The sequence below is a fragment of the Phoca vitulina genome, unplaced genomic scaffold (assembly GCF_004348235.1).
Source record: "Phoca vitulina isolate PV1807 unplaced genomic scaffold, GSC_HSeal_1.0 scaffold1, whole genome shotgun sequence".
Classification (NCBI taxonomy): domain Eukaryota; kingdom Metazoa; phylum Chordata; class Mammalia; order Carnivora; family Phocidae; genus Phoca; species Phoca vitulina.
In genome coordinates this window covers 38,568,403-38,588,088 of record NW_022589704.1, presented here as the reverse complement: position 1 = coordinate 38,588,088, position 19,686 = coordinate 38,568,403, and the positions used below count along the sequence as shown (strand labels likewise).

General features: G+C 39.2%; 1 non-coding gene across 1 annotated transcript; it reads right to left on the bottom strand.

The window, feature by feature from the left end:
• Nucleotides 1-4,759: 4,759 nt before the first annotated feature.
• LOC116638408 lies at nt 4,760-4,897 on the bottom strand. The gene has a single exon (XR_004300697.1). It is a non-coding gene; the product is annotated as a U4 spliceosomal RNA (small nuclear RNA).
• Nucleotides 4,898-19,686: the final 14,789 nt, after the last annotated feature.

Sequence of the window (19,686 nt, the reverse complement as noted above, 5' to 3'; positions counted from 1 at the left end):
CTGGAAAGAGGAAGAAATAGTCCCAGCTGTTCACTCATTCCCAAACTTCTGTGCCTACCAAAGACTTGCTTTCTAACTCTCCTAGTCAACTTCCCTATGACTTGAAACCATCCTGCAAGTGGAGACCCAGTTTGCTTCAACTTGGCAAGCATCAACATCACTTGGGGATTTATGGAGCCTGAGCCCCACTACTGAAGTTCGCTTGAGGAGGCTGATTCCTGAGGCCTGGCTGAAGGTAGTTTAAGGAAAGTCCGAATGGGATGAATTGCTGATTTTGCATATAGGGTGCTAAAGAGAAGAGGTGAAAGTGCACAGCAGCTATTCAGGATCTGTCATCCCTTGAACAGAATGAAAAGGTTGAAAGTTCTGTGCAAGACACAATTGAATTTTTAAAAATATTTATAATCTACGATTTGTTGCAGAGTATATTTACAATAATTGTAGAAGATTACTAGGAAAATATATTGGGAGAGAAATAGTTCTCTTTCAAAAGGCTGTAACATTCAGCCAACATTTATTTACTTATTTAAGATTTATTTATTCTAGAGAAAGAAAGCATGTGAGCATGAGAAGGGGCAGAGGGAGAGGGAAAGAGAATTCTCAAGCAGATTCCCTGCTGAGTGTTGAGCCCAACATGGGTCTTATCCAAGGACCCTGAGATCATGACCTAAGCTGGAATCAAGAGTCAGCCACTTAACCAACTGAGCTGCCCAGGAGCCCCCCAGTCAACATTTAAAGAGGAGGTTTTCTTGTTCTATCCCAGTAAGCCAAGCAAATTCCCATGAAGCCATCTGTTGACTCTTCCATAATATATTTTTCTTAAGATAAATGCATAAAATGCCTTTTAGTCATTTAATGAAGTCTGCTTGTTGTTACTTAACTGACTCATCCCAGTTTAATGTGTCACTTGGAGAATACTGCTTATATCTATCTAGTTTCTTGCTGCTAACAATTGAACTGACTAGAGAAGTCTATGGTTAGCATGGAAACAAACAAACAAAACGCCTCATGTTAAAATGGACTTTTCAGCCATCGTCATCTAAGAGTTCACAAACCAATAAGACTGTTGCCATCTTTTTTTTTTATGAACACTGGGGTGTCATCCCAGAGGTCTCAGTACCAGCACTGGAACCAGTAACCTCTGGGAATCGCAGATATCATCATAGTGACTTTTGGTGTGTGTGTGTGTGTGTGTGTGTGTGTGTCTGTGTGTGTGTCTGTGTGTGTGTGTGTCTGTGTGTCTGTGTGTAATGCTAGACCTCCTCAATTACAGCATTTGATCAATTGCCAGCTCTTAATCTCCACACACTCAATCTGCCTTCTCCTCTATCACTTACCCAGTCCCATATCACTTCACACCTAGAGGCAGACCTTTCTGCATCACTGCTTTAAACCAACCCTCCTTACTCACAAACTCTGTGCTCTAACCATCAGCTTCTAGAGGATCTTTTCATATCTTGCATTTCCTGCCCCTGCCTTGGCTCCAGATTTTCACCATCCTCCTCATCAGTACATGTTCACCAATTTCCAACTATAAGAAGGCTACCCTCTCCAGAAATCACAAATCTTTGCTGATTTCTCCTTTCCACTCTCAGCCTGATCACCTCTTTGCCTTACGTTGCTCGGTGCAGGGCTCACATTATACTTGTTCCATGTGTTTGTCTTATGCCCCTAAATAGATTCTTAACCCTTGTGCCTGATGTCAGATTTGCCCGCCAGGATTTAGCACATTATCCCAAGGACATTCAACTACACTTGCTTGGCCTCAGGCACTGGGGTTCAAGTAACGAGGAGTACCTGGTGTTGAGAAGCAGACTGGCAAGAGAATGCAGGAGTCAGTTATGTCCCTCCATCTAATCGCATTTACCTAAAGTCATTCATAGCCTTGTCAAAGGTGCATGTCTTGTTCTCATTCCCTTGAGTAGGAAATCTTCATGTGACCTAATGGTCATTTCGTGGGCATTGCATCTGACCATGCAGTTCATTAAGTTGATCCTCAAATGCCACATACTGACCAAGGATGGTGGTTGCTATGGGCTGTGTACCCGCCAAATTCATATGCTGAAGTTCTAACCCCCAGTACCTCAGAATGTGACTGTATTTGGAGATCAGGCCTTTAAAGAGATAATTAAGGTAAAATGAGATTATATAGGTAAGTGGTAATCCAGGATGAAGAGATTACACCATCAAATAAAATGAAAAGGCAACCTACTGAAATGGGAGGAAATATTTGCAAATCATGTGTCTGGCAAGCTGTTAACATTCAAAATATATAAAGAGCTCACACAACCTCAGAGCAAAAAACAAACAATCTGATTTTAAATTGGGCAGTAGATCTGAACAGACATTTTCCCAAAGAAGTCATACAGGTGGCCAACAGGTAAATAAAAAGATGCTCAACATCACTAATCACCAGGGAAATGTAAATTGAAACCACAATGAGATGTCACCTCATACCTGTTAGAATGGTGATTATCAAAAAGACAAAAAAATTGCAAGTGTTAGTGAGGATGTGGGGAAAGGGGAACCTGTGTAATTTGGTGCAGCCACTATGGAAAAGTATGGAGTTTCCTCAAAAAAATTAAAATATAACTACTATATGATCCAATAATTCCTCTTCTAAGTATTTATCCAAAGAAAACAAAAATATCAACTCAGAAAGATATCTTCACTCCCATGTTCACTGCAGCATTATTTATAGTAGCCAAGATATGGAAACACCCTAATTGTCCATCAATGGATGAATGGATAAAGAAATTTTGATACATCTACAAGGTAATACTATTCAGGCATAAAAAAGGAATGAAATCTTACCATTTGCAACAACATAGATGGACCTCAAGATGAAATAAGTGCAAAGTGAAATAAGACAGAGAAAAACAAGTACCGTATGATCTCACTTATATGTGGAATTAAAAGCAAAACAAAATGAAAAACCAAGCTCATAGATACACAACAGAGTGGTGGTTTCCAGAGATGGGGGTGAGAGAGGTGGGAGAAATGGGTGAAGGGGGTCAAAATGTAGAAGCTTCCAGCTATAAAATAATTAAGTCATGGAGATATAATGTACAGCATGATGACTATAGTTAATAATACTGTCTTGCATATTTGAAAGATGCTAAGAAAATAGATCTTAAAAGTCCTCATCACTAGGAAAAATATGTATTTGTAACCATGTAAGGGGATGGATGTTAACTAGACTTATTTTGATTATTTTGCAATGTATAAAATATCAAATCATTATGTTGTATACCTGAAACTAATATAATATTACCTGTCAATTATGTCTCAATTTAAAAAATAATTTTAAAAAGAGAGATTACAACACAGACTGAGGGATGACCATGTGAGGACACAGAGAGAAGGCAGTCATCTGCAAGCCAAGGAGAGAGACCTCAGAAGAAACTAAGCCTGCTGACACCTTGATCCTTGGATTTCTAGCCTGCAGAACTGTGAGAAAATAAACTTCTGTTGTTTAGGCCATCCATTCTGAGGTATTTGTTACGGCAGCTCTAGCAGGCTAATACAGTGGTCCTTCCCAGTCGTTGCAAATGAATCACCATCTGTGACCAGGGCCGGTGGTCCTTTCTTTTCGTGCCACGATATTCACCACAATGTGCCCAGGGAAAGTGACCCTCCCCAATCACACCAGGTCCGTCACCACAAGCTGAACACATACTGACCAGGGATATTTGGACATACCCCCTGATAGCACATTTATTCCCTACAGATGCAGAGGAGGGTGGAATTTTACACAGTGAAGAAGGCCCAAATTCAAAACTCCTGCCATTGATATATGCTCCTTCTGAAGAAAGCCTTGCCAATTATTTTTATGTCAAGATCCTACAGTTTAATCCATGTGGCAAGAACCAAACAGACACTACTACTTGTCTCCAACTGAATCAACCAGAAAATTGTGGCCAGGCTAAAGGCAGCCAGACACAAGCAGGGGGCAGCAGCCTCTGAAGGGGCTTGGCTCAAACCTCCACCCAACAGGGGTACTCACGCTGCATGGACACCGGCTAGTCCACAAAGAGGGAGGAGTGCTGGGTGTACTCAGATGGATAAGTCACAGTGCTTTATCCATGGTGCCTACAGCGCATCCCAGTTTGGGAAGCCCTGGGGACCACAGAGTCCTCACATCCTCTGGCTTTTTTAAAATAAACCCTGTTAACAAAGGTAATTGGGGCAAGTCTTTCCTGATGAGAATAATGACTCAGATTGGTGCAGGGTGATGTTATTCTTTTCCTCAAAGGGTGATACTAGTCTTTTCTCCAAAGCACCTATGACTGATGATCTAGGTTGCTAATCAAACCACCCACCACACCATAGTTGTTAGAGTATAAACTTCCGAAATCATCAAAAAGAAGTGTCATGCAAGCCGCATATGTCATTTTAAATGTTCTAGTAGTTATATTTAAAAAGTAAGAAAAACAGGTGAAATTAATTTTAATAATATATTTCACTTAACCCAGTATGTCCAAAATATTGTCATGTCAACATGTAATCAATATAAAATTATTTTTTAAAAAAGATTTTATTTACTTATTTGACAGAGAGAGAGAGCACAAGCAGGGGAGTGGGAGAGGGAGAAGCAGGCTCTCTGCTGAGCAGGGAGCCCAATGCGGGGCTCGATCCCAGGACCCTGAGATCATGACCTGAGCTGAAGGCGGACGCTTAACCAACTGAGCCACCCAGGCGCCCCCAATATGAAATTATTAATGAGATATTTTACAACCTTTTTTTTTCACATTGTCTTAAATCTGGTGTATTTTACACCACGCATTCCAATTTGGATACTACATTTTCATTGGAAACACTGTATTTAGTTTTCAATTAGCAATAATCCCGCCTCGGATAAACCTCATTGGCTACGATGCTGCCACTGCGCAAAGCTGGAAACACTGTATTTAGATTGCACAAAATTCACTGTTGAAAAAAGAAAAATCACATCCGTATGTTGTTTCAAACATAAAAGTTTTCAGTACCTGAATGCAGGATCGGTTTCTTAATTCAGATTTAATCAAAATGAAATAAAACTGTGATGAGGTCACAGCAACCACGTGTCAAGTGTTCCATAGCCCCATGTGGTTGGTGGCTACTGCATTGGACAGTGCAGGTCCGGGGCTAGCCCTGTGCCTTCCAATTGCTTCTAAACCTCAGATTGTTTAATGTGGTACTAGGCACACTGGAGGTGCTCAGTAACTCATAGCATCAGGGCAGTTGGAAATTTCAAAAATCTGTAAGGCTCAGTAGCCCCATCCCCTTGTTTTAGAAGGGAGACAACCCAGAATGACAGAAGTTAAGGGGCTAGCAGAAGAGCACACCACTGAACTAGTTGGTGTGTATCTGGACAAGAATTTAGGTCTCCTGATCCTTAGTCCCGAGGTCTTTCTATGTCATTACCTCAGCCATACTTCAGGGGGGGAACCCAGATTTTTTAATTTATTTGAATAATCACTTGAGTGACATGGGCAAAGAAAAACATACTTATATCCTAGTTGTACTTGCTAACCTGATAAAGACAGTATGTTCTAGAATATCTAAGGGTTCCTTCCACTTGGTCTGGGGTCTAGGTGGTTTAATCTGTCAGTCCCTCTCACCTTGGCCTGTCACCACTTGGTACTGCCTCACTGCACATCCATCAGCCCCCCCCACCCCACCCCAGAGCATCCGGCCACATTTTCTGGTCTGCAGCTGTCCTCTACCAGCTGACTACCACAATTTGCTTAATGCTGTGCTTCAGAGAATCCTTCATATTTGCAAATCAAAGCATTCAGTAGAAACTGCAGCAAAGTTGGAGAAGAGCTGCTACCCTCCAGCCATGAACGGAACCCTGAGGTCCTGGCTCCTGGTAGCTGCGAGACAGAGGATGTATGCGTGGTTAGGTGTGTGGCATCAGGCAGACCTGCTTTCGTGTCTCAGTTCTGCCCAGTTCCAGTTGGGTGACTTTGGGCAGCCCTCAGTTTCCTCATCTGTAAAACGAGGATAATAATAACAGCTACTTCTGTGAGATTTAAATACGATAGTGTACACGGAGCCCATTGCTGGACAAGGGTACGCCCTCAGTTCATGAGAGGTTTTTCATTTCCAGGGGTCTGCAGGCTCTCCGAAGAGGAAGGCTACATATATCTGGCTCACTACTGCACCTTGTGACTAGCAAAGTGCTTGAGACATAGTAGGTCCTAATTGAATGTCTGTCTAATGACTTTATAAGATACTTATGGTTTCCCTCACCTCTTAGGGTTGATGCTAAGAGAAATGATTGGGGGGAAATATGGTAAAATCACTGGTAAGGAAAGAGGAGAGGGAGGTGGCTGCTTCCGCCTTCAGCATCCACCTGGTGAAGACACCCAGGTTCAAAATGAAGCTGTAGCGTCAACAAATGTTGACGTCTAGGGCTGTGTGCAATAAAGAAATTAAGAGTCACTAGTGCCTAAAAGGAAGTAGATATTGACTAGAGCAAAGAAATAAATGTAGGGTGTAAGACTGTCACTTATTTGATTTGAGTAGATAAATGTCTTCTGGTTCTGCCCCTAAAATCTCCTTTCTTTTTATTCTCCTAGGAAACCTCCTCTACCAATGGCATATTCCATGAACCGTGACCTGATGTCCCATTCCCCAGAGTACACAGCAGGTGAGAAGTAGTAACGCTTCCAGGAAGCCTTCGCCGAGTCAGGGAGCAATAGGTAGAGGTAAGGCAGAGGCAGCTTCTAACCTCTGCCAACTCCCTTGCTGGGGATGGTCCTTGCCCCAACTGGCCTGAGGTGACAGCCTGAGCACTGAGAGGCCAATCTACTCCACTAGCTGAGTGCTTTCGTGGCACAAAAGTGTTGGTAATTTGGGAAATGGTAACATTAATATGATCACAACATCCCGAACACTGAGGATATTCAAAGCTTCCTTGAGTTTTTGCTATAGTTAGCCTTACCTCTAGATATATAGAATAGCATTTCATAGCTTCATTTTCACAAAAAGAGATGTAAGTATAGAGCTGTTTAGAAACACTTTAAAGGGCACATATTACTAGCTGTGAGACCTTGAGCAGGTTACAATATCTCCATGCCTCTGTTTCTTTTCATCTGTAAAATGGAAATGATAATATACCCCACAGGGTAAGACTAACATTAGGTTATAAATAATGAGCCTGGCATTGTTCTAAATGTGCTATTTGTGTTTACTCATTTAATCCTCACACTCCTATAAGCAAAGTACCAAGTTTTCCCCTCTCAAAGAAAGAAAACTAAGGGACAGGGAAGTTATATAATCTAAGTCACTAGTGGAGCCAGGATTCAAACTCACCTTCTACTATCTGGCCTTTTACTGTGGGTATTTAATAACTGTGGTTATCAACAATAGATAGAGTAGAGGGTTCTTGGGTGTTTAATTCACCTTAGCTCCTGGAGTCCCTGATCTTTTCATCTTTTTGTTCCTTCTCACAACTACCACTCCAAAATTTTTTCATTTTTAAAATAACTTTACAAATATATAACAAATGCAAGAGGAGGTGGCTAGAATGATCCATGTGCCAATGGATTAAAGTTAGAGACATTGGTATGAACAATGTTGAACTTCATATAGATGCAAATGTTTACCTATAGAAATATTTATAGATATTATAGATATGTGTCAGAGCATGTAGAAGCAATGACAGTAACAATAAACACGCCTACCACTCAGGCCTTGCTCTCCAATACCATTCTCTAATAAAAGGAACCAAGGCTCCTTAGAGAAATTGATGTTTCTAGGAATGGGGAAGGAAACATACAGATGGGCCTGGAACATTGTGTAATGCCAGAAAGAAGGAAATTCCAACAAATAAACAAAACCACCATACACTGATGGGGGTGTGTCAAAGGGACCCAGGAGCCAACTGAAAGAGCTCCCAATGACCAAAGCTGAGACAATTTGAACAACTGTGTTAAATAAATAAAGTAGTGTTGGATTATACATCAAAGAGTAACATAGACGTGCATGAGTACATACTAATATAAAAAAAGATTGAATAAATAAATAAATAAATCTTTCCTACAGAAGAATTATGAATAATTTATATAACTACTCTTCAAGTTGGTGGAGTGAACTCCCCCCTCCTTAAGTGTGGGCTATGCATAGTGACACTCTTCCAAAAAGGACAGTGTGGAAAGGTGGGGAAAAAAGTAACTTTATAGTGAAAAACTTCCAACAGCCAGGTGACAATCACCTACTTCAAGCCAGGTGATCAAAGTTAACAAATAATCACAGGTCACATTAACAACACCTACCCTTAATATGATATAAAGAGAATGATAGGGGCGCCTGGGTGGCTCAGTCGGTTAAGCAGCTGCCTTTGGCTCGGGTCATGATCCCGGGGTCCTGGGATCGAGCCCTGTGTCGGGCTCCCTGCTCTGCGGAGAGCCTGCTTCTCCTTCTGCCTGCCGCTTCCCCTGCTTGTGCTCTCTCTCTCTGTCAAATAAGTAAATAAAATCTTAAAAAAAAAGAGAGAGAATGATAATTTGCCTCTGTCGTCTTCCTCCTCAAAACCCATAAGCCCCATTTACCCATGAGAAAAACATCAGACAAATCCCAATTGAGGGACATCCTACAAAATATCTGGCCTGGTCTCCTTAAAACTGTCAAAGTCATCAAAAACAAGGGAAGTCTGAGAAACAGTCACAATCAAGTGGTATCTAAGGCAACGTGATGACTAATTGTGGTATCCTGGATGGGAGCTTGGAACAGAAAAATGACATTGAACAATAACTGAATAAAGTATGAACTTTAGTTAACAATATGAATTAATATCAGCTAATTGATATCAGTTCATTAATTATGACAAATGTACCCTACTAATGTAAGATACTGCTAGGGGAAACTGGTTGTGGGGTAGTCTCTGAACTATCTTTGCAATAATTCTGTAAATCTAAACTGTTCTAAAATAAAATAGTTGTTTAAAATAATGAATGACTCTGTCATTGCTTAAAATATCCATATTTAGAATTATAGAATCAGAAATTAAAGCCAGAAATAATCTTTGAGATCCAAGGAGATAACCAAAATATACCTCGGGCAGGAGCAGTTACCCTAGGTTCTATTAACCACCTGTATATACTTGAGCCTCGATCTAGAGCAAATGAGGCTGGTGCCAGGAGCAACTCGGTGACAGAAGGAGAAGTGGCAGGGAAATCAGGTCCCGGAATCGGTACTTCTCGTGGCCTCTCCTTTGTCCGCTGTTAGTGGCATCCACGGCTCCAACTACAGCCTAGAATCCCATCTGGAGGCAGGAGTGGTGTCTTCACCTGAAAAGTCCGTGGATGTGATTTTGGATATTGTTCCTGGTTATCTTGTCCTGACCCTGGTTCTCCAGCCCAGATCTCTCTTCTATGAGCTACACAATATCCTTTAAATACGTTCCTTTGGTAGCTTCTGTCATTCAGAAATGCTTAATTGCTTGCAGTTAATAACTCTGACCGATCATACCAAGAACTGGTTTCTGAGTTAACTTCTGTAGTTATAGATCTTGATTTATTTTAACATCAGCCTTCCTGGAATTCCACAAACAAACCAAGGTTAACTAAAGGAAAGAAAAAGTGAAATAAACTTACCTTTTGCTTTATCTGCTATAGAAAACAAGTAACTACATAAATAAATTAAATGCTTAGCATCTTGAAAGATGAAAAAAAAAATGTTGGCCTTCTACTCTAGACGTAAACTTTTACCTAGATTTTGGAATTGTGATCCAACTTTTAACCAGCACAGTGTAAGATTTTCATTGTGTTACTTCCCAGTGATGCAATTTCTATAAATGGGCAAGAGGCTCTGAAGAAAATGAGTGATGACACCATGCCATGTGCTTAGTTCATTATAAATCATTGCAAGTCCCTCCAGCAGTTCTGAGCCAATCAAAACAGAAATGTTCTAACACATTTGAGAGTATCTTGTTTTACAGAGTGCTTCAAAAAGGCATGAACAGCACATAGGCTTTCAAATGTACCAAATTATCCAGAAAGGATTTTGGAACTGGTTCCTATGAGGTTACTTTTCATTATTATTTTATGGGATATATAAAATATAATGCTTTTCTACTTGAGCTCCTAGGGCCTGGAATGGTTCTGCCTTCTACAATTTTGCAAGCAAATTTTAAAATCTTTTATTCTGGTCATTTTCTTGCTAGACTTTAAAGGTGAAAAGTTTGTGGGCCAGTTAGGCCCTTCAGATCTTTCCATTTCATGATAACTCAGATTATTAGGGACTTAAATTAATTTCGACTCGACAAAGTATCTTCTTCTGCAATTGAAATACTACCTCTGATTAAGGATCCTTTGAAGTAGTGCCTTGAAATAATCCAGGAAAAACACACAAGGAAAGCAACCTGTCCTTTTTCCCCCTTTCATGCTCTTTGTCCAGGTTTGAGTTTAATTAGGGGTTCTTGGATCTGGATTCTGATATCTCTACAGTTAAGTTCTCAGAGGAAAGTTTTGTTTATAGGAGAAGTCAACAGAAAAGCATAAATCAGCACACCTCACCTTGAAACAGGTTGAGAAATAAAAAAGCAGGCATATGTGATATCCAATGATAACCTGTTTTTTGCAAGTCTAAAATTGGGGGGTGCATCTTTTAAAATGAGGGTTTTTTTTAAAAAAACACTTTGCAGATGATTATCTTGAGAGAAGCTGCACAGGCATAAAATCATTTGTCTTAGTGTCTTCCTGTCTCTCACCCAGGGTATTTGTCTTTCTCTCTACTTGCTAAGAACAGGAAATTGCAGAAATAAAGATTTAATCTGTTCCCATTTCTTCAGTGAATCTTGCTCAGTTTAACCTAGGTCAATAACACATTTAGATTTGCCCAAATAAGTTATACAATTTATCAGAATAGGCCAGTTTTGTATAGTTTTTAATTATCTTTTAATCTTACAGGCTTTAAGTTCTTCTCACTATGAAGTTTATCTCTGAGAAGGTTGCTCTTTCAAAGTAAAATTAGGCAATACCTTTGGGACACTGTCCATTACTCACTGACCTAGAAAAATCCCCTTCTAGTAGCTCAGTCCCACGCAGGTCTAAAAGGCTTCTAAGGCAGCCATGTATGCTGAATGTGGCACAGAATTTATTAATATTAATAGCACTCAAAGTCTGTATAGCATTTTGGTTAACGTGGACCTTTCACATGGTATATTTTATCTGAGCCTCAACCATCCTGAGGTTGGACTGTGAGCAAGGCTTGTGTTATCCCATTTTACAAATGAGAAAAAAGACTGAGAGTGACTTTTCCAACTGAGGTCTGGGCTCTAGTCTAGAAGTGAAGATTGTATTATCCTCTGGGGCAACCCCTAAGAGAGAGGAAATCCAACGAACAAAATGATCTGACCTGCTTTCTCTCCTCTCCCACCCCCACTCTTTCTCTGAGACATTATAGGAGGCCCTACCATGGAGCAACTTTGGACAATAGGGAAGGAAACGAGGCTGTAATTTGTCAGGACGGCCCAAAGTCCAGATGGCAAGCCGGGCTGAGCCCCGTGGCCATTTTGTCTGCAACCACATACAGCACTGGTATCACCCCAAAACTTAGTGTTCCTGTGTTCCCAACTGGCTGAGCCACGCTCACTCCCCATTGCTGCCCTGGATCGCCTGGGCAGTTTGGGGTATGGGGAATTAGGAAAATCAAGAATGATTTACCACCTAAAGTAATAAGATTTAACACAGAACCAAGAATTCCAAATCAATAGCTGAGGTTCACAGAAGATATTTAAGAGAAAGGAGTGTACCTGTTTTTAAAAGTTGACATTTCTGTTGTGAGATTACATAAGCACAAAGGATTAAAGTTTTTGTAGTGACATGACAGGAATGTTTTAACTAAATCATGATCATAATTTTTCATGCAAGATGCTATGTATATGCATTTTATTTAATTCTTGAACATAACCTTGAAATAGTCTTTATTATTATTTCTCAGATGAGGAAACTCAGATTCAGAGAAGTTAAGTGACCTGCTTGAGGTCATACAGTTAGAAGTGGAGACAGAGTTTGAACTCAGACAACAAATCCCATGGCCTTTTCAGTATACTGCACTACACCCTAAGCAGTAGGTTACCTGTTCTCATTTCTTATTTCCCAAATGTCCTATCTCCATAACTCATTATACAAATGAGTTTGTATTACTGTAGTGGAAAGCTACTTATCTGGTAGTCTAACTTTTAAGAAACAGGAAGTATGCAAAAAAACTCTTCTGAGAAGCAGAATAGATGTTACAGCAGGTGTTCACATGTGAGAATATTCTCGTTGGCGTTGAGTATGTCTTTTATGTTTACTATGTAATTATTTTGGATGTTACAAGACTTCAATGATAGGATAGTGCAGGAGTTTTCCCTCTGATCTTCCAATGACTGCCTGTTTTTCTACCTTCAGTTCTCACTTTAGATGTTACATCCTCTGAGAGGCTTTCCCTGTCCATTGCTGCCCTGATCTTTATAGCACTTTTTATCATAATTAATAATGATGGATTTATTTGTTTACTGCCTGTCTTCCTCACGAGATTGTAAATTCCCAAGGACAGGAACTGTGTCTGCTTTTTCACCAGTATTTCCCCAGCACCTATGGTGGTGCCCAGCACAAAGTAGCAACTCAGTAAGTATTGATTGGATGTATGGACAGATGAGTGAATCATTCCCCTAAGAGTTTCCAAAGGGATCTGAGGAAATAGGTGATATGGTAATCTGTTCTAGGAGAGGCTGGGTTACTTTTTGGGTTAGGGTAGGTCAATCACCTTTCCCTAAAATAGGCCTGAGATTTGGTGCCTTCCTAAAGACAATACATAAGAACGGTGAGGCCAGTCAACCAGAACAGAAGGGGAAAGGAGAGTAAATATACTGAGAACTTACCAAATGCAAAGCAGTGTGTTATATTCACATTATCTCATTTAACATAAAAAGCACTGCATGAGAAAGGCATTATACCCATCCTACAAATGAAAAAAGTGAGACTCATACTGGTGAAATTGCTAAAGGTCATTCAACAAATAAGTGGCAGAGCCAGGATATGGAGATAGATTTGTTATATTTCAAGACCATGTTTTGTTTTAATCAAATTGGATTTTAATTTTTTTGTTTTTATATTAGCCTATAACTTACATATAAGAATTGCTCATATTTTAAGTATATAGCTTGATAAAATCTAAATATATATGCATCCTTGTAACCACCATCCAGATAAAAAAATAGGACATTTTTAGCCCACCAGAGGTTCCTCTGTACTTCCTTTCAGTCAATATTCCCAAGTCTACCATTATTTTGACTTCTGTCATGACAGGCTCCTGCTGCCCATTTTCAAGCCATATATATATATATGGAATCCTATGATATGCCTTCTTTGGTATTGGGCTTTTGCCTGCAAGATTCATCCATGTTGTTGCTTACAGTAGTAATTGATCCTTTTTCATCTTTGAGTTATATTCCAATGAATTAATATAATCACAATTTATTTATTCTAATGTTGATGGACATTTGCGTTATTTCCAATGTTATTAGAAAAGTGCTATGTATATTCTTGGATATGTGTTTTGGTGGACATAGGCACTCATTTCTATTGGGCATACACTCAGAAGTGAAATTGCTGGTCATAGCTATTCATATTTTTAGTTTTGATCAGTTTTGCCACTCTTTCAAAGTGGTTGCATCAATTTACACTCTTTATTAAATTTAAATTCAATTAATTAACATATAATATATTCAAAAGTTTCAGAGGTAGTGTTCAGTGATCATCAGTCGTATATAACACCCAGTGCTCATTACATCACGTGCCTTCCTTAATGCCCATCACCCAGTTACCCCATCTCCCTACCCCCCTCCCCTCCAGCAACCCTTAGTTTGTTTCCTATGATTAAGAGTCTCTTCTGGGGACGCCTGGGTGGCTCAGTCAGTTAAGCGGCTGCCTTCGGCTCAGGTCATGGTCCCAGGTTCCTGGGATCGAGTCCCACATCGGGCTCCTTGCTCGGCGGGGAGCCTGCTTTTCCCTCTGCCTCTGCCTCTCCCCCTGCTTGTGCTCTGTCTCTCTCTCTCTGACAAATAAATAAAATCTTTAAAAAAAAAAAAAAAGAGTCTCTTCTGGTTTGTCTCCCTCTCTGATTTCATCAATTTACACTCTTAGCCGCAATGCAGAGAATTCCCATTGCTCCATATCCTTGCCAACTGTTATCATTGGTCCTTTTAATTTTAGCCACTCTGGTGGAGGAAGGCCATGTTTTTATAAACTATACCTTGGTGCCTTAACATGTGGGGTATGAGCCCTCAGAAAGGGAAAGACCAAGAGTTTGTTTCTGCTTCTCGGATGAACCTGACATGATACTATTCCCAGGTCTCTAGTATCACACAAAAATGTGGCTCTCATATCTGGACACACAGTGGGTGAAGAAGCAGGGCCTCCTCAAAGGTTAGAACAGACTCTAACAACTGGCTCATGAATGTGATTGAGACAAATGGACCCACTGAGAGAGAAATGGGTCACAACAAAGAGAAGAACTTCTAACCCTTTGGTCAGAGCAGCAAAGCAGTGAATAAGCCTCATCAAAACCAGTCTACCTTTTCAACCAGAGCAGGACTCTTTTAGGTAAGGAAGTGCCCACCCCATGTAGGAGGTCAGATATCAGAAAATGGCCCCCATAATTGTCATTTTTTGAGCCCTTTCTATTGCCAGCGATAGTGCTTCATACTTTATAGAATGCAGTAGTTAGGCCTGTTGGGTTGTAAATAACAGAATACAACCTGATTATTAATATAAATGAATTCATTTAAAAGAGAGTTCTTTATTCTGAGATTGTCCTTCTCTTTATGTGGGTGCTAAATTTTATTCCATTTTATATAATAATGGTAAGTATGGACGATAATTTGCTAGTTGTTATCAGTAAATGTTCCTTTTAATCCCATGCATTCCAATTGGATGGGGGCCAGTGGCACGGGCAGTGAAAAAATTCACCCAAGGCAGAACAAAGAGATAGAAGTTTATCAAATACACTGCAAGGGAATAGCAGGCCAGACAGCAAAAGAGAGATTGTCTGCCACATGGTGGTGATGAGGGGCTATAGTTATAGGGCAGAGTGAGGAAGTATGGGAACGTATGGAATTCTCCCTTTTTGGTAATCTTAGGAACTGTGCCTTGTTGAAAGTAGCCTGTTGGTCAGTTAGGGGCTACGGCTATTTCAATGTGGGTCGCTTAATGTGCCTGTTTGGTAGTCACTGTGGGCCCTTCTGCCTTGCCCAAGTTTCCATTGCTCAAACCTGTTGCCTAAAAGTGACCTCTACATAAAGTTCACAATACTAAGCCATTCCCCTGCTCCAACCAACCAAATATTGTCGGAAGGGTTGTGTATGGAACTGAATTTTATTGCCACATGACACTCCAGTGGGAAAGCTACTGCTTCACACCATTCTCTAAAACGTGGGTGCTTTCATCCTTTTATCCAAGAATAGCCCTCAGGTTCACATCAAATCCTATTTATTAATGAATGTTAGGTAAGCTTGTATGATAGTGATACACTATTATTAAGTAAAGTCCATACTTCATTCAGATTTCCTTAGTATTTACCTAATGTCCTTTTTCCATTGCACAATTCTATCCAGGTTACCACATTACATTTAGTCACTATGTCTCACCAAGCTCCTCTTGAGCATGGGTGTTTCTCTGTTTCTCAGACTTTTCTTGGTTTTGATGACCTTGACCTTGATCGTTTTGAGAAGTAGAGGTCAGGTATTTTGTGAGAGGCTCCTATATTGGAATTTGTCTTATGTTTTTCTCATGGTTAAACTGAGGTGGTGGGTTTGGGGAAGACCACAGAGGTAAGGTGCCATTTTTATCACATCATGTCAAGGGGATATACTACTTGAGACACATGACTTATGACTATTGATACTGACCTTGATCACCTGGCTGAGGTAGTGTTTGTCAGGTTTCTTCACTATAAAGTTACTCTTCTCCCCCACCTGCATTCTGTGATGTACTCTTTGGAGGGAAGTTATGATGAACATTCCTACATTTAAGGGTAGAGTCTTTACATAAATTATTTGGAATTCTTGTGCATGAAAGATTTGTCTCTTCTTTATTTATTAATTATTCATTTATTTATCAGTATGGACTTACACTTATTTTACATTTTGTGTTGTAATTCAATAGTACTTTATTTATTTTGTTGTTCAAATTGTTCTAGCTTTGGCCACTGGAGCCCTTTCAGTTGGCTCCTGTATCCTTTTAACATACTCCCATCTTTGGGACTTTTTTTTTAAAAAAGTACTTCCCTACTTTCAAGCACTACATGATGCTTATCTTGACTATTTCCTAGAATCAGTCATTTCTCCAAGGAGTAGGGATAATTTTTAAAATATGTTTTATATCTTAACTAAGGGCCTTAGCTTAGGACAGGTCAAAGTCAGCTAGGAAATGTTAGTAGCGTGTGTGTACCAACTATCACCACACCCAAGCTTTATGGCTGGTTGGAAAAACTCTGTACATGTACACCAGCCACAAAACTATTGGCATTCCTGCTTGGTTCCAAGATTCAGACAGCCTGTTATCTTCATTCCTCCTTAAACATTGCTATGAGTGATAGAACAGACAGGTTAATTGCAGACGAGAGAAAACAAACCTAAACATTTTAGCTCCAAATCATCAGTAGTATTGTATGAGGAAGAGACTCCGATGATACAGACATTGCTTTTCAAACCAATGCATGCGCGCCCCAGGGTACACAATGTCGGTTCAGGGAATAGGCAAAATTAAAGTGGTATCTTACTGGATCATCAAATTCCTTCAATATTTAGGGGAGCAAGGAACCAGTTGTTATTAAAGCTAATAAGGGAAAATTCCTACTTTCAAATTAAAACCAAGTTTGATGATATATGAAAGTATTACTTAAAAATGAGTGAAGCAGACAAGTAATTTTGTTTGGTAGGGCTGGCTTCCAGCTACATTTCCATATTTGGAGGATCCTCTATCATGGTCATTGGGCACTACATTTAAATTTTTTTGAAATGGTTTCTTAACTGAAACTGGAGTAATAGTAAATTATCAATAATTGGTGAGTAGTTCTTTAGTCAACAGTTAAAAATGGTTTGTTTTGTTGTTTTGGTCTGGAAAGCCAATCATTCCAGAATAGAATTGCCCCCAGGGGAAATGTATAGCTCCTCTCCATTCTCCCTCATTCCAACCTCAAAAAAGAAATGCTGATCTAGATTGGTCAGGTTCAGGAACTTGTTCTCTTTTGGGGATAAGGGGAGCTGCCCAGCCTCAATCAGGTTTGACAATCTCATTTTTGGGCTTTCCCATTTTTCTGGACTCATCAGTAGTACTATTTCCATTAAGGGACTCCTTTGCCCTGAGAAGTCGTAGAGTGGGCAATCTGAACCAGCTCCAGAGTCATATATTATATATCCAGATTCATATATCAACATATTCTCTTACTTCTCTTTATTGGCTGGGTTTCTCTTCTTGGAACTTGCCTTTCCCTCTAAGTAAGATACAGAGAGTCAAGCTATGATTGTGGGTGTAGGAAGAAACAGGTGTAGGAAGCCTCTTGACTTCTTTTAGTCTCTTTAGAACTGACTCTACTTACTGCAAAAAGATGCCCTTCATATTGTTTTAATCCAATTAAAAGAGGACTTCATTTGACATTGGAGGAAAAGCCTCATAGTAATAAGAAACAGGTCTTTATTTGGCCTTGAATTTAGGATTTAACTTGGGGGTAGAAGCAGGGAGAGGGATGTGTTGGCAATGTCATGACAAAGTTCAAGAATTTGGATTTGGGATCCGTTTTCCAATGCCAACTGAATATCAACAAGGCATGAATTATTATACTACTCCATTATTTTGTGTAGGAAGAGGTAGTATTTTATAAGATTATTATAAATTGTCAGAGAAATATATATCGTTCCAATGGTTTATGCTTTGGAAAACTGCTTGCTTTTCCTTTCTAAATGAACAATCAGCGACTAAAAATCTTTTGAGAGAACCTATAATAATGAAGACAATGAAATATGTGAAGCTGATTTCTATCAATGTGATCATTTTTTCAGATGTTCTCATTTCAATTATTAACATTTCAATTATATTTCAATATTTACTCTGGTTGACAAATGTTATACTAGTCAACCTAGTACCTATAGAAAGAAGTGTCTATTTAGAAGGAAAAAAAGCCATTAATAGGTAAACATTTTTGATCAATAAAGTATGTAGAAAAAAACCTTTCCCCCTCCTTGATAAAGAGGTTAAATGCTTTCTAGTTAAAGGATGAAATAAAAAACACCAAGAAAGACTTCACAGGAGCATTAGTAGGATGGTGGAAATTATGCATATTTAAAACATTCACTAACTAAATGAGTTTCAGGTTTTAATATAAGAATATAATGAAGGCAGATAAATATATCATAATAGAAGTACACTGAGGTCAAACGTTACAGATGGAATAAAATGACACAAAAACCAGGAAGTCAGTGCCATGAATGCAATCTCTTGCTCTTCCCTTTCAATAATGATGTCAAAGTAGTCATTTTAAAGGATGAGTCTTTCCTTTAACTGCTCTCATGGGGTATCTGAAATTTATTTCTAGTCTAAAATACAGAATGAAGAGTCTAATGGCACATCTGTTCCATGAAACCTTGACAAGAATATTCTTAACTCATATGAATTAACACAAGGTGGTTTTCGGAGACACTGGTAAGCACAGATCATTTTCAAGTACGTAATTTAGTGATTGTCTGCCCTCATATATAGCTGCCTTTCTCCTTCCCCTATCTCTTCCTGTTAACTACTTTTCTTAGTAATATTTTATGTATTTGGTCAATTCATTTACACTATCAATCAAGTATAAAAGATAATGATATTGATTAAATCAATGGTTCCAAATTGATTTGGAAGGCAAATTCAACTAATAGACATATTTGCCTTGATCCACTGAGTATTCAAAAAATCTAGACATATCACATAAAAATTTAGGTTTCTAGGTTTCTCTTGATAAATCAGAAGATCTTTCAACACTGGACCTGAATTTTATGTGACTAGAGCTGGAGTAAAATATAAGAATGCTCCCTTTGGGTAAATCCCACCACTCTCTGTTGCTTACATTCAGCCAGGTTCATTAATGCAATACCTATTTGGCCCCTATAGGCTTGTGCATATGTGACCCCTGGATGATACTAATGTGGGTGGTAGTGGTAGTGGTGGTATGCATATGTGTTTATGCAACAAGTATTCAACCAAGATGGCTTAACAAATAGTCTCAGCCCCTTATGACTTCTGTTAATTCATTTCTTCAACATTATTTGATGGGCTATCAAATACTAAAATATTCTTTTAGGGATAAACAAAATGGATTCCTAATTGTAAATATCATGGAAAGAGAACTTCCTGTATCCACAAAGCTGCATGCTAATCCCATGAGACCTTTATTCACTTTGTTCTCTTTCCTCTTGAGTTTTTTTCTTTCCCAAATGTATCACAGAGAAGTAATAATCTATTTTTTTAAAGAAGATTTATTTTGGATTAAGTGATTTCATGATGCAACATGGTTTTAAACAAAAATAGAGATCAGTATGAAAATAAAACAAATTGTACACATTAAAATATCTTTCCCTCAAAGCATTTGGAATCATAAAAAAATACAACACAAAAGTCAGGGGTTCAGGTGAGGATAAGAATACAAACTTTCCAGAAAACCAACATCTAGTCT